This window comes from Sorex araneus, chromosome X, assembly GCF_027595985.1.
Source record: "Sorex araneus isolate mSorAra2 chromosome X, mSorAra2.pri, whole genome shotgun sequence".
Lineage (NCBI taxonomy): Eukaryota > Metazoa > Chordata > Mammalia > Eulipotyphla > Soricidae > Sorex > Sorex araneus.
Window position 1 is genome coordinate 84,920,903 of NC_073313.1, and position 14,395 is coordinate 84,935,297.

The following is a 14,395-nucleotide window of genomic DNA, read 5'->3' on the forward strand; positions in this document are numbered from 1 at the left end:
CTATCACTCCAGTTTGTGACTCTATTTTTCTATTAGTGCGGGTGAAGATAAATTTACTTTGCCATGCACCCACAGACCATACCTGAATAATATTGAGCTTAAAATCCCTTAAATTTAGGGGTTGAGCTTTTTAAGTCTTTTTTCCCTAAGTCTTTTTTAACATGAGTTTCTTTGAACTTTGAATCCACATATTTCTGTCCTTTTTGTACTTCTGGTGCTTTGGGGATCCCCAAAACAGGATTCCGTATTTATTCCCTATACTTTGTAAATGTTTGCAAAAGGTTTGGTGCATGTATTATTGAGCTTATTTCAGAGACTTGTAAAGTAACTTTCGTCAATTTTTCGTCAAGGAAATGTTCTATTTCATTTTGGTTTTCATTCCAAATGTAATCACAGATAATTAAACTTCAAGGAACTTCACATTTTCAAAATAAATCTTTAAAATGTAAATGCTCTCAAATTTTACCTGTTGACAGATAATAGATTTGAACTATTCATGTTGTTGTCTATTTAAGGACAAAATATTTTTAAAAAGTGGTATATGTTTATGCTTTTTCTCTTCTCCTAAATTGGTACAATCCTAAAAAACACTTATAGTTCATCATTTCTCGTAAATGGACAGCATCACAAATCAAATTACTTTAATTTTCACATATACTTATCTAGCTTACTATTGATATGGTCACAAATAATGTATTTATTATATAAATGAAATGGATAATGTGTTTCAAGAAATTTTCAGATTTTACTGAGTGTTTATGTGTATCTAGTGTGATTTTAACCTGGGTAAAGATAAAATTTAATGTAATTTAAATTTCATTTTATTTAAAGATAAAATTTAAATTACATTAAAGTTCACCATCTATCCTTATTGCAAAACGTATGAATCTTAGATAAAGATTTCTGTTGATGTTGTACATTTGAATTATTTCTAGCAAGCGGCATCCAATTTTAAGGTGGTAGATGTATGGAACTACAAGATGATCTTTTCATTTTAAAGGAAATTTCATGTTATTATTACATTTGATTTCTCTCCCTAAATTCTGAGGGAACACAAATTCAAAGAAAACTTTTTCAATTTAAAATACATAATTACTTTATTTCTATTTCTAAACTTATGTCTAGTCCTTTTATAACTGGTTTGAATACTATTCAAGAAACATCATTCAAAGGTATCATAAGTTATTATGTTCATCATCAGTTATAATAACTATATTATGTATGACAAATCAAAATTCAGTACAAAGGCACCATCTCCTATAAATAGATTTGGTCTTTTTTCCTCCTGCAATTAGGTGCATATGCTAAACTACCTAAGAAAATAAGCTTTGGCCCCCTGTTCCAAGCCTGTATTTAGTAGTATTGTTGTGAAGTTAAATGAACAAAATGGATCTATGAGCACTTTGGGGGAAAGGAACAACGGTGCTGTACATAGATAAAGAATTATAATAACAGTAATGACAGTCATCAGATATGACCTAATGAAAATTGGACAACTGAGCTAAAAGCAATTTTAAAAACCTTTCATAACTATCCTCTTTTGTTGTTTGTTTTTTTGTTTCCATGGTGATCTGTATTTGACAAGAAAAAAAGCTTACAATTTGGATTAATTGTCCCTATTAGTTCAACCTCTCTCTCTATTTCACTCTCCAAAAGTTCCCTACCAACATTTTATTTAATCAAACCTAAGTAAAAATCAACTAATCAGCTAATTATCTTAATAAAATGTTCAAAGTACATCTTGATTATCCAAGATGATTTTTTAAAGAAGTTGAACAGAAGTTTGCCCTGAAAATGTTCTCATCGCCACGTGTAAAAGCTAGGAATGGTTTTCTTATGTTACCTAAGGAAGGATAATTTGACGGTGCAAGAGAAGAAAAAGCAACAGAATCAATAGTAAGAAAAAAATTGCTTTGACTCCATGTCTAATTTTTCCTTCTTTTTTCCGAAATTATATATATCAGCTATATACACATACAAACAGTGCATTTCTTCTTGGTTGTTTTGCTTTGCTTATTGAAAGTAATAATTTTTTAAATATTAGCATTAAATTGCATTTAGAGAAAGACTCCCAAGTATTGTTTTTATTCTAGAATCTCTACATTTAGACATTCTAGTGTGTTTATTCACTCTGTCTCTTTCTCTAGCAAGTCTTCAATGTCATTAATGAGATTTTGAAAACTGAGTCTTTAAGCAAAATGACTAATAATTAAAGGAAACAAAATTCTAGAGTAATTTCATTTTATTATAACACTGACAATAAAACAATCCCAGTTGGTGATAAATTATATGACATTATTTAAAGTTCTACTGCATATATATTTATATATATTTATAAGTGTGTGTGTTTGTGTGTCTGTAATTCTTGAACAACACAGGATTGAAATAACCAGATCCACTTATAAAGTGCCCAGATCTTCTTACAACTTATGGTTTAATAAAACAATATATTACTGCTAATGCATTTTCTCTTCCTTATTATTTTATTGCTAACATTTTCTGTGTAACTTGCATTATTGTGAGAATACATAATATGTAACATGCAAAATATGTGCACATTTGTAGGATTACATAGCCTCATGTAGTTTAGATTTATTGGGTTACTCCCGTCACAGTGCTCCAATTCCTCTGTGTTTATTTATAGCTTCTTTCTTAGTGTTCAGTTGACTTGTAAATATTGTTTTTCTCTTCTCCTTGAGTCCTTTGCATAGTTTATTCAGAGCAATGTCCTTTTTGTATGACACAGGAAGACTTAGCAAATGCTATGCTTTTGTAACCTGGGAGTCATTTGACTCTACATGATATTTTCCTCCTGGGCATCTATTCTCTCAACCTAAGCCTCAGCTGCCCTTACTTCCTAGCACCCTCAAAAGCAAGGTCCCGACGAGGGACGAGATGGACCCAGGGCAAGCGGTGAGTTGTGTGCTACCCTGGCATCGAGATGGGCCTGGCCAAAGTGCCTAATGCTTAACTATAAGTTAAGAGCTTGATCATGGACAAATGTTGTCATGATCCAAACAGTGATAACTAGATTTGGACCCTGCTAGGGTGAGAAATAATTAATCTGGCCTGAGTGCTGTGATCTGAGCCTGTGGCAAGATGTTGCCAGGAGAGCTGCCTTGCAAGCCTCAATGTATCTCTTACTATGTCCATACAAAAATAACTAGTATTAAGATGTTAATGAGTGTTTGGACTAAGGAAAGGGGAAAAACACTTTAAGAGTCAGGAAGGACTTTGGAATGCACAGCCTTCAGGAAGGGCTTTCTTATGTTGATTTTGCTACCTGGCTGTGTGTAACCTAGGGGCAAGGGCGAGAGAGGAAAAGGGGAGGAGAGAGATGTGAGAGGGGCTACTGCAGTAGATCCAGAGAGAGGACGGACAGAGCTGGGAGTGTGGGAGATGAGAAAGATGGAAGATTGAATAAACGGTAACTAATCAGCAACCAGCTTGGTGCTCGTTCTTCCTTCGCCTGCCCTTGGCCAACGGCCGTCCTGATCCAGCCCATACACAGCGGTTCCAGAGCACCAAAAGCCAGCGGCGAGACAGAGCCGCCCCGAGAGCCGGGGAGTGCACACGCCCTTCGGCGTGCCTTAGTTTTTTACACGCATTAACAGTTTATGTTATCAAAATCCATAAGGTTATTGTTAAAGGAAGTAATTAAGTTCAAGTGACTCAAAAGTTAAATGTGGGGTTGAAGTGATAGTACAGAGTTTAATGAGTTTAACTTGCATGCAGCTAACTCACGTTTAATCCCTGGCACCACATGGACCCCAATCATAAGAAGCTACACTGAAATACCATTGATATGGTAATATCCCTATCCCTTACCCCCAAAATTGTAATGTGGATTTTTACTGCACAGGGTTTGGTTCCCTAACCCCCAACATTGTTCAAGGATCAACTGTGTCCATGTAAATATACACAAACATATTTGTGTGTGTGTATATATATATATGTATATACTTTTCTATGAACCATAAAGATTAAAGTGAAAATATAGTTTGGGGTATATCATTATATATACATACATAAACATCACAATATTTCTAATTCTTCATATTAACATTCCTTGGTTTTGACTGGAAATATAGTAGTAGTTTTGCCTTTCACGGCCTATTTCATGAATGAGTTTATAGATTCCATGATTATTACAATTTTTCTTTCTTCTTTTTAAAATTTTAATTCAGTTAATTATTTAAAATTTCAAGTTCTTTCTATGTAGAAGATACTGAATGCAAGGTTTGGAATCAGAAGCACTAGATTCAAATTGCAGTTCTATTGCTGAATACACTGTGTGTTCTTGGGCAAGTTCCTTGACCTCTCTAGGCTTCAGCTTGCTCATGTGTAAGAAAGATACAACTAGCTACATATCTTTCTTAAAGCAGTGTCTGGCTCGCTCAGCATTCAACAAATGTTCCTGTTGTTTTTCGGCTGCCCTTTCTGCTATTGCTCCTGTTGCTGTATGAATTCCACAGAAGGGTTGTGAAGGTAAATATGACAATGTATAGAAAATGTTTAACATTGTGCCCAGCAAATGATAAGCCTATAAATGATAGTTGCTATTGTTAGCATTTATTTTGGTTAAGCAGAAGATATATATATAAATAAGTAAATAACCCTTTTTACTAAGAAAACTAACCCTCTAGTATTTATAGCTGCCAGATTAATCAGAACATATTTCAGAGTTCTGTTCAAATGTGACTGTATGCATGAAGCTTTCACTGATCCCCTTAGCTGGAACGAATACTAAGAATACTGCGCTCGACTAAATTTCCATGACCCCTTTTGCCCAACTCTTCTTATCAAAATTTAAGCACAGTGTACTTTTGTTTTCATTTGTTTACATATCCTTGTCCTACTTCTGATATTTAGTTACTAGAAGGACACTGAACGTGTTGCATTAATATTTTAGCACTCAACATACCCAGGGAGTTGCATTATTTTGTACTTCTTTCCTTCCATTTAATTCCACTTAATATTTCAGAATGCATTGTTTATGGTTGGATATGCAGTAGGTTGGTTAAAAGAATAAGCACTGGCGCAAGAATATCTTTGTCTATCTCATATTGATTTCAAATATATATAACAAACTATTTCTTGTGATCACTAGATCAAATTTCCACTTCGTTTTTTGTCTGTGCTAAGTTCTACTTGGTAACTTTTTGGAGCCATATTAAAGCTATTTCAAGTGGGATTCTTTCATGGTGTACATATTTTTAAAATATTGTCATGCTTTGCCCAGGATAGTCACAGAACTTCCACAGCAAGTGCTCCTTGTTGAAGTACAGAGTTATTAATAATGGCAAGTCATTTGGATACTTTAATTAGTATCCAGTACTATTTCCATTAGTGAATATGTATTTTTAACATCATAATGCCTAACAACAATTACAGTGTAGATTCCCTTGGCACTGCAACTTCTGGAAAATGTGATCCAAGGTTTTTGAAGAGTTTGTTAAAATGCTTTCAGATATTCTGCAGGTAAAGTTCACATGTTTAATCCAAAAGATATTTATTTTTAAGGGTCAAACTTTTCCACAACTACTTATTAAACACGTAGAAGACTTTCTATAATCTTTCTCCAACACATATAATTCTCCTCTCCAACTTATTTATTTAATTATGAATGAAGGATGTCAAGGAAAGATTTAACAGGATCATCAAAAAAATCTCTTCTGAGTCATGAACTGCCTAGACACTATTAAATGACATTTAAAAAATTCAGTGACCATAGTTTATAGCAAATGCTAGTTCTCTATTTTTAATTATGGGAATGGTAAACTTATAAAAACAACTTTTCAAGCATTTGGCAGTATATTTAGGAAGATATTTTGTAAAAAATAATTCCCCACTATTTAATGTGTGTTTTTTTCTATTTTCATCATTGATATAACCTCAGAACTAGAAATTAAAGGAGGTATGAAATACTTTTTTTGGTAATTATACAAATGAGTAAATCTTATTTGCTTAAGATGTCATAGTGCCAAAATACTCTGAACACTAAAAACTATTTTAAATCTGCAGACACCAAACAGCTCTTCTAATTTTATTAGGTGAATCCAATTCAGTAGTCACACAAATTTTTTGAAGCAATTTTGTGTACCACTGAGTATTCAGATGAAATCATCTTTTGCATTTGAAATTATTGAGCCTAATTTTTATTTTCTTTTTTCTTATATGTACTATAGTCCTCTGTAGTACATTAAGAGTTATATTTTTGGACATAAGACAGAACCAGATTTGAAAATTACCAAACCTCTGAACAGGGTCAGCCATTTCATACATGGGTATGTAATACCCACGTAACTCTAATTGTAGTTCCCCATATCCGGTTTTTGTTTACTTTTGAAACAGAAACCTGAACTACTTGGAGCATGAATAAGAGGGACAGGTGGACTGTCAGCTCAAAAAGTGGCCTCTGAACTCTGTCCCTGAGGATCTGTGCCCAGGATAGCATGACTAACATCAGGGACCATTAGAAGCTAGAGAAGGTCATTTTCTGCTTGGTTAGAAGCCCTCCCTTCAGATCTAGATCATGACCTGGCTTTTCAATTTGGCACAAATAAGAAATGTTACTAAAAAGTGCTAAGGGGCACACATGGTCCTTAATGATCTGGCTCCTGTCCATTCCTCAAGCTTCATTTCCAGCAACTTTCCACAAACCTTGTACTGACATATTATGTACTTCTTTGCTCTGTGTATTTTTTTCAAAAACAATGAATCATACAGTGAAAGTCAGGGAGATATCATGTGGGCGCAGTAAAATAATTTGAAGAAATAAGCATCACTGTGCCTAATGAGAGTCTGAGAGTTTGAGTTTCGAGAATGTAGATGAAGAACATCCTAATTATTGCCGGTCTGAATTAAATATTTTATTCTTTTTATTTCCATAATGACTAGTTTGATGTTCTGTCTTTCACAGCTTACCATTTTCTGTATTATACTTGTCTGTGAACATGGATACATGCCCCACTGGATTATAATCCTCCAGGCAGAGTTTTTCTCTCTTTTTGTCACACTCTGGGTAAAAAACACAAATATATAGCATTTAATTGATTAAAAATAGATACTATGCTATAGAACCTAAAATATTTGGAACCTTTGCTAATTTGGGACCTTTACAAATTTCTCCCTCCTCATCACTGTTGTGTTTTCATTCTACCATTTACATTAATCTAAATCACAGTTACTATTGGAAGGAGATAATTTTAAAATAACATGGTGAGGTTGCGGCTAACAGAGAGTTCTATATTCAGAATTAACTTGCAGTTATTGAATACTTATTTCACTGATGAGGAGATGGAGACTCAAATAACTTTCAGTATCTTGCCAAATGTCACACGATTACACAGCTAGTAAGAGGCTCTGCCAGCAGTGAAACTCAAGCCCTCTGACACAAAGTCAAAATACCTTTCCAAAACACTAAAAGGAACTCTTCTTACTCTGTATAATTCTAATGTACCTAGTCACTTAATCAGAAACATATTTAGTCGACCCTCAGTCAGGAAAGATCTGAATATTCTGAACACAAAAAGCTCATTTCATGTATATATTTATTTACATGGTTATGTATTTGTAATTACATTTGCATTATGTTTGTGTGCGTGTTTGTATATTTATGAATTTGGGTATTTAGCATACTTATGTATTTATATCTCTGTGTTTATTTTTTATTTATGCATTTATGTATTTTTTCATCTTACCTATAAGGCTATGAAATGCTTACTCCCAATACTATTATAGGAGAACACATCTATTAATTATGCTTTAATTTATTATAGCACTTCTGAGAATTTCAGCATGAAATTTGATTAAAAGACCTAGTTCTTTTTTTAAGCAAGATAGTTTTTATTGAAAGAAATTTTTTTAGAAAGACATGAGGAAAGAGAAGGAAAATATGTGTTCTAGAGAGAACAGTGGCTTCTCCAGAGTGGAAAAGCAGAAAGAGAGAAGTACGTGTTCAAGGCAAACACAGGCTTTAAAAAGCAAGCCCAAAAGGACCCAGTTCTTGAGCTTCTGGGAGAAAAGGACAAAAAGAGAGCAGCTTTGTTCAGAATCAAATTGCCTAGCTTCAGAAATATCTCAAAGCTAACAGAAGCTGTAGCTATGAGAGCAGGAAAAAGGAAAACAAAAACTAAAACGAACTAAGCTACAAAAAGGACGAGAAAATGGTGAAAACAAGCTTAGGAGCAAACAGGAAGGACTGTGATACCACAGAGGAACCAGGGGCTTCAGAGAGTTCAAGAGATCTAGCTAGCTTGGACGAGCAGCAGGGAGGATCCAGAGAAAGGACCAGTATGAGGGAGATGACATTTTCCACCCTAAAAGTGACAAAAACAATGTATAAATTTTAAAATGCACACAAGAAAGATACATCAGAAACTACTGGGCACTGATGAATGAGGTCACTGGATTGAAAGAAACCCTATGAAAGGAAAATTCCCAAATGTATACCATCAAAGACAGGATCAATACAAAAGAGTTATTGATAGAATGTTATTCTATATTGAGAGAGGAAACTTTAACAACCTTTAACAACCAAATTGAGCTTTAATCCACAAAAAACATAAGTAGTTTTAGGAAACTGGGACCAGAATGATAGTACAGTGGGTAGGGTGCTTGACGTGCAGGCGACCTACCCAGGTTCCATCCTTGGCAACCCATATGGTCCGCCAATCCCTGCAGTAGTGATTCCTGAGTGTAGAGCCAGGAGTAATCCCTAAGCATGACTGAGTGTGGCTTCTAAACAAAAATGTCTTATTAAAGAGCTTTGCACATTACAAGAAAATATAGATTTTGAATACATTTCAAAGAAACATAATATTTGTATATCTGGCATCCCTAGAAGGTGCAGCAAATGAGAATACCCTTGAACCCATTATTAAGGAAAATTATTGGAAAAATATTTTTTCATAGCTAAACACATTTCTCAGCTTAACAGAGAGAAAATTAGAGGTCCCCACTGAAATTTGATTCTCAATGTCCAAAGAATATAATTGTACAGTTCTTAAACTTGAAAAGAAAAGAAATCATCCTACAAGCTGTTCAGAAATAAAAAGAACTGATTGTCAACAACTTAAAGATAAGGCTCACACCTGACAATGCCTTAGATACAGAGGAAGAGAGGCAAAGTTGGGGCAAGGTCTACTACTTGCTGAAGTTCCTAGATCTAAAGTCCTCAGTTAACTATCCAGTCAAGTTCTCCTCACTTGAAGATGAGAGAGGAATCTTTTTTTAAAAAATTTATTTTATTTATTTTTAATTAGTGAATCACCAGTAAACCCATTAGTAAACCCAGCATCCCTCCCACCCTCCCCAATCCCATCTCCCCCCACCCCACCCTGCCACTGTGGCATGGAATTCCCTTCTGTTCTCTCTCTCTAATTAGCTGTTGTGGTCTGCAATAAAGGTGTTGAGTGGCCACTGTGCTCAGTCTCTAGCCCTCATTCAGCCCGCAACACCCTTCCCCGGCATGGCCTTGACTTCCATGGAGTCAACCTCCTGGTACTTATTTCTACAATTCTTGGGTGTTAGTCTCCCACTCTGTTATTCTATATTGAGAGAGGAATCTTTAACAATCAAGAAGACTTTGAGACAAAACTCCAAAATTACTGGCTTGACTTCAAATAGTTGCAGACCAGGGCAAGCATGTTTCTAGAGATAAGCAATTAAAATTATTATAAATTCAAGTTTGTTTTTTTATTATTTATTTATTTTTTAATTGGTGAGGATACAGTGAGGGTACAGTTACAGATCACACATTTTAATGCTTGTTTTTCCCTCGTGCAATGTTTGAGAGCCCATCCCTCCACCAGTGTCCATTCTCCACCACTTAGGAACCCAGTATCCCTCCCACCCCCCTATACCATCCCCCCCACCCCACTCCGCCTCTGTGGCAGAGCATTCCAATTTGTTCTCTCTCCTTTTGGGTGTTGTGGTTTGCAATAGGGGTTTTGAGTGGCCATCATGTTCAGTCTCTAGTCTACTTTCAGCGTGCATCTCCCTCCCCGCTCAGGATTTCCAATCACATTTTACTTGGTGTTCCCTTCTCTATCTGGGATGACTTTCCCCCAGCATGTGAGGCTAGCTTCCAAGCCATGGAGCCAACCTCCTGGTATTATATACTACTATTCTTGGGTATTAGTCTCCTATTCTGCCATTTTATATTCCACAGATGAGTGCAATCTTTCTATGTCTGTCGTCCCTCTCTTTCTGGCTCATTTCACTTAGCATGATACTTTCCATGTTGATCCACTTATATGCAAAGTTCATGTAAAGTTAAGTTTCTTGATTAAATTTTTATGCCATGATAAGTCGTAACAATTGTTGATTGGTGTAAAATGTGATATTGACTGAATTGTTAAGTATCTCTGTATAAAACTGTATATATACGTACATGTATATATGTGTATATATACATACATATGTCTCTATATGCATATATATATATATGGGAGTGTAAAAATATATAAGGGAAGAAAGAAAGTGAAGAATGGGAGTATAAACATATATAAGGGAAGAGAGAAAGTGAAAACAAAAGAAAATGAAAAGGTGACATTATCCTAGGGTTCAAAATAAGTAAAACTTGAAGAAATACATATACCTTGAAATGATTGTCTATAAATGTCTATTTGTAGAAACATTATAAACAGTGGTTGATGTTGCAGTGATGTGTTAATAAATTACTAATTTGTGTTGTTCTTGCAGTTTTGGACATCTCCATCTAACTTCAATGATATAATTGATTAATCATAACAATAAATGGAGCTAAAAGAACTCAATTGTTCACTGTTATACTTTCCTTTGGACAAGTGATTAAAATTCCCAAGTAGCATTCCCTAGCCATCCTCCCCCATTGGCCATGAAAATGCCTACAATTTGGACACACAGGAGGCTAGTCAGATTGAAACAGAAAAAAGCTTTCCTGGCACTGAAACTTTAAAGCATTCTGCTTGAATCAGACCTACACTGTTCATAGGAGCCACTTTACAAGTTTAGCCCAGGCAATGGGACTGAGCCCTTTTTCCTTCTGGGGCCATTAACCTTATCCAACACATGAAAGTGGGACACCAAAAGACTTTTTAACCCACCCTCCAAGCCTTTCTTTATTGGATGTCTTTTCTTATGCCCTTTACCCAACGTACTCAGTTGCACACAACATGCAAGTACACATGTAGCTTGTTTCTGTTTCTCATAAAGAAAATGCATCTTGTGGTGCTAGGAAGATTGTTATTTTGGGACAATGGACCAGTAATTTACCATTTTTGTAAATGGTGCATGAGCCAAACAGAACGTTGTATCCTTATTAGATCGGAACACAACAAAACCTCATCTTCTCTATTTACCCATAAAGCTTAAGCTAAATTCACCCTGGTTATCACACTGTTTATTTTCTTATCTTTGAGACCAGAACTCTGATCATAAAGACCTCTATATGACGTTTGGCTCACAATCCCTTATAGCTCACAACAAATGTTTTGATTAAATAAATTTCTGTTCTGGTTCAACACTTGCATTTGATTTATTCTTGGAATCTTCCTGCACAGTCCTAAAAATGCCCTCAGCTTAGCTTCTGGAAGTGACAATACCCCAAACTGTACCCTTAATTGAATTGCTTGACAAAGGGTATTTTGAAACCTGAGCTCTGTATGTGGGACTCTTTTTATGTCCAAAAGCAGTTACTTCCCACTTCTGAAGCACAGCACCCCAGTAGGTCTATCTGATTGAGCTACTTCAGTCTCCCAGAAGAACATCATGAGTCTCAACCTTCGTTCCTTGTTTCCATACTCCACATATACTTTCCATTGCAGAAGCGGATGATCAATAAAACTTACTTGGGGAGTGGGAAGGGCTTATTAAGCATACAACCTTTCAATGTACCAGAGATCTGACACCGTTCATTTGTGATTTAGCATAGCAATGAAGAGAGGAAGGAGTGTGAAACACAATGCTCCTCACTTTTTGGGGAGTGTACAAAAATTATCTGGATGCTTGATTGTTTGGAAAGATTCCAGAAGAATGTACTGAAACATCAAAAATAGAGGAACATGGTTTTCTAGTGAATATTTAACGAGTAGCTTTCTAAGTAGTGAAAAGTACTGATTTTCAGTATTTGCTTATTCCATGGGTCAATTCTCTGGCCATGGTAAAATTACAAATCACCAATGTAACATTTTTGAATACCAACTTGAGATATGATGGGTACCTATGGCTCTCTCGAGCCAGTACTAGCCAGCTCCAACACATCACTGGGTTGAAGTTAGCGTTACCCTGTGATTTTGTGGTCATATATGTTTAGGTCCAAAACAGAATTCACCCTATGACCAGTTAGTACAGGAGTTAAGGTGCATGTTTGATATGCAGCTAATCCTGCTTCAATTATTAGTACCACATGATTTCCCAGAGAATTGCCAAAAACAGTTCTAGAGGCCTCTAAGCACTGTTGGGATGTTCCCTGAGACCCCAAGCACTACCAGTGTTTCCTGGGTAATCCCTGGCTTCAGGACCCTAATACTCAGGTCACTGAATACCTAGTGCAGTTGGCCTAGAATCTCTGGAAGGGCACTTGCACCACACAAAATTATCCTCAACTAAATTCAACCATCCTTTTCATATGCCAGGTCCTTGGTATTTCACCTCCTTTGAGAACCACTTTATTGAAGCTTTGTGCGGGCTCCTCTGGGTCCCAAAACCAGTTTTCTCTTGCCCATTTTTCTCTCAATATTTCGAATTAGGAGAGCTTGGAAGTTTTTCTTACAAATCATTTTAGCCAACCTCTATACTTCACCACACTCCCCACCTCAATGTGTACAGTAAGTACTCAGTAAAATAATGTTTATGTTATAATGTCATGTTCTTTCAATTTAGAAGAAAAAATATTCTTCATCAAGAGCTTATAATTCATAGGAGGTAATTCTTAAGCTTTTAACAGGATGAACCCTCTTTTATTTGCCATATTCAAAGTGTAAATGTGATAACGGAATGGTCAAAGAATTTTTCTGGCATGACCACCAGCCTAGAGTAGGAGCTCTCATCCCTGCTCCTTCCTGTTTTTCTACCATTTCAAAAGGATGGAGAATAAGATGGAACCTTGTTATTTTCAAAATATTCCACAAAAGTGGAAGTTTTAATACCAGTCAACTCTAGAGTAATAAATCAGGATAGAAGCTTGAGAGAGGGAGAGAAATATTCAGAGTCACAGCCTGTTAGATTCCCGAGGAAAGGTCAACAAAGCAGAGTCAACATAAAGAATTTCATCTCACTGAGTCCTAGCTCCAGATTCAACTGGCCCATGAACTTTATGATACTGTGTCAGTCAAATTTTCTAGAGTGGTTGTCAAGAGAATTTTTCTCCTTTAGACAGGCTGAGAGTCTCAAGAACCACCAATCTAGCGATAGATCTTTTAGTATCTCAGTCACTAGCCATCACTTGAATGAGGTAATTTTATGGATACTAATAGGTATCTTCACGACTCGTAGTGCCACACAGGGTTGTAACTCAGTAGTAGAGTTGCATGTGTTGGGAACCTGGGAGCCACTACCAAGGATACTTTGCCCTGCTGTGCTAGACTAACAACTAAGGGCTGAGATTAAAAAAGAGATGCTGTTCAGGTTCAGTTGGGGATTTTGAGGGCCACAGTCACACTCAAGGATTACTCACAGCTCATTATGGATTTTATCCAGCAGTTCTCAGGGGTTCATGTGTGCCTATTCTAGCATTCAGTGCCTTGAACAGTGTTTCTTTGAGCTGCCTACCCAGTCCCAAAACCCAGAATCTTTTTATGCTTCCACTGTTTTAAGTGACCAACATATTTTACCATTTCCTCTTAAATGTTGAGAGGAACCTTTGCTCTTTCTTCATTCCCTGTTTCTACTGGTCTCAAGAAGGGCAAACTATTATCAATTCTCCATGACTTATTTACAGTTTGTGCTATTGCAATACTCTGACTCTCCTTGGCACCCACTTGACTCTGGCTATCTCCTACTCCTTTCTATCACTGTCCATCCTTAGACTACAATCTCCTTAAAGTCAGGAACTTCTATTCTCTATGAATCATCAGCAGGATGGATAAAAGTACTCAACAAACATTTGCTGAATTACTGGATATTTCCTGTGTTCCAGACAGTACTGAATAGTTCAGAGGAATATTTTCATTTCAATCCTACCCCCAAAACTCTGTATCATATTACATACCATTAGAAAAAAAAAACCTGTTTGCATTTTCTTCTATTGAATCACCATAAATAAACAAGGAAAAGTACTCTAAAAAGGAAAGTAATCTGTCTCCTTAACATACATTTATATTCTTATGACTATCCTATGCCTTATGTGATAATCTACAGGATGCTATAATGTGTATTAACAGAGGATGTCAGAAAACCACATTTCATAGCA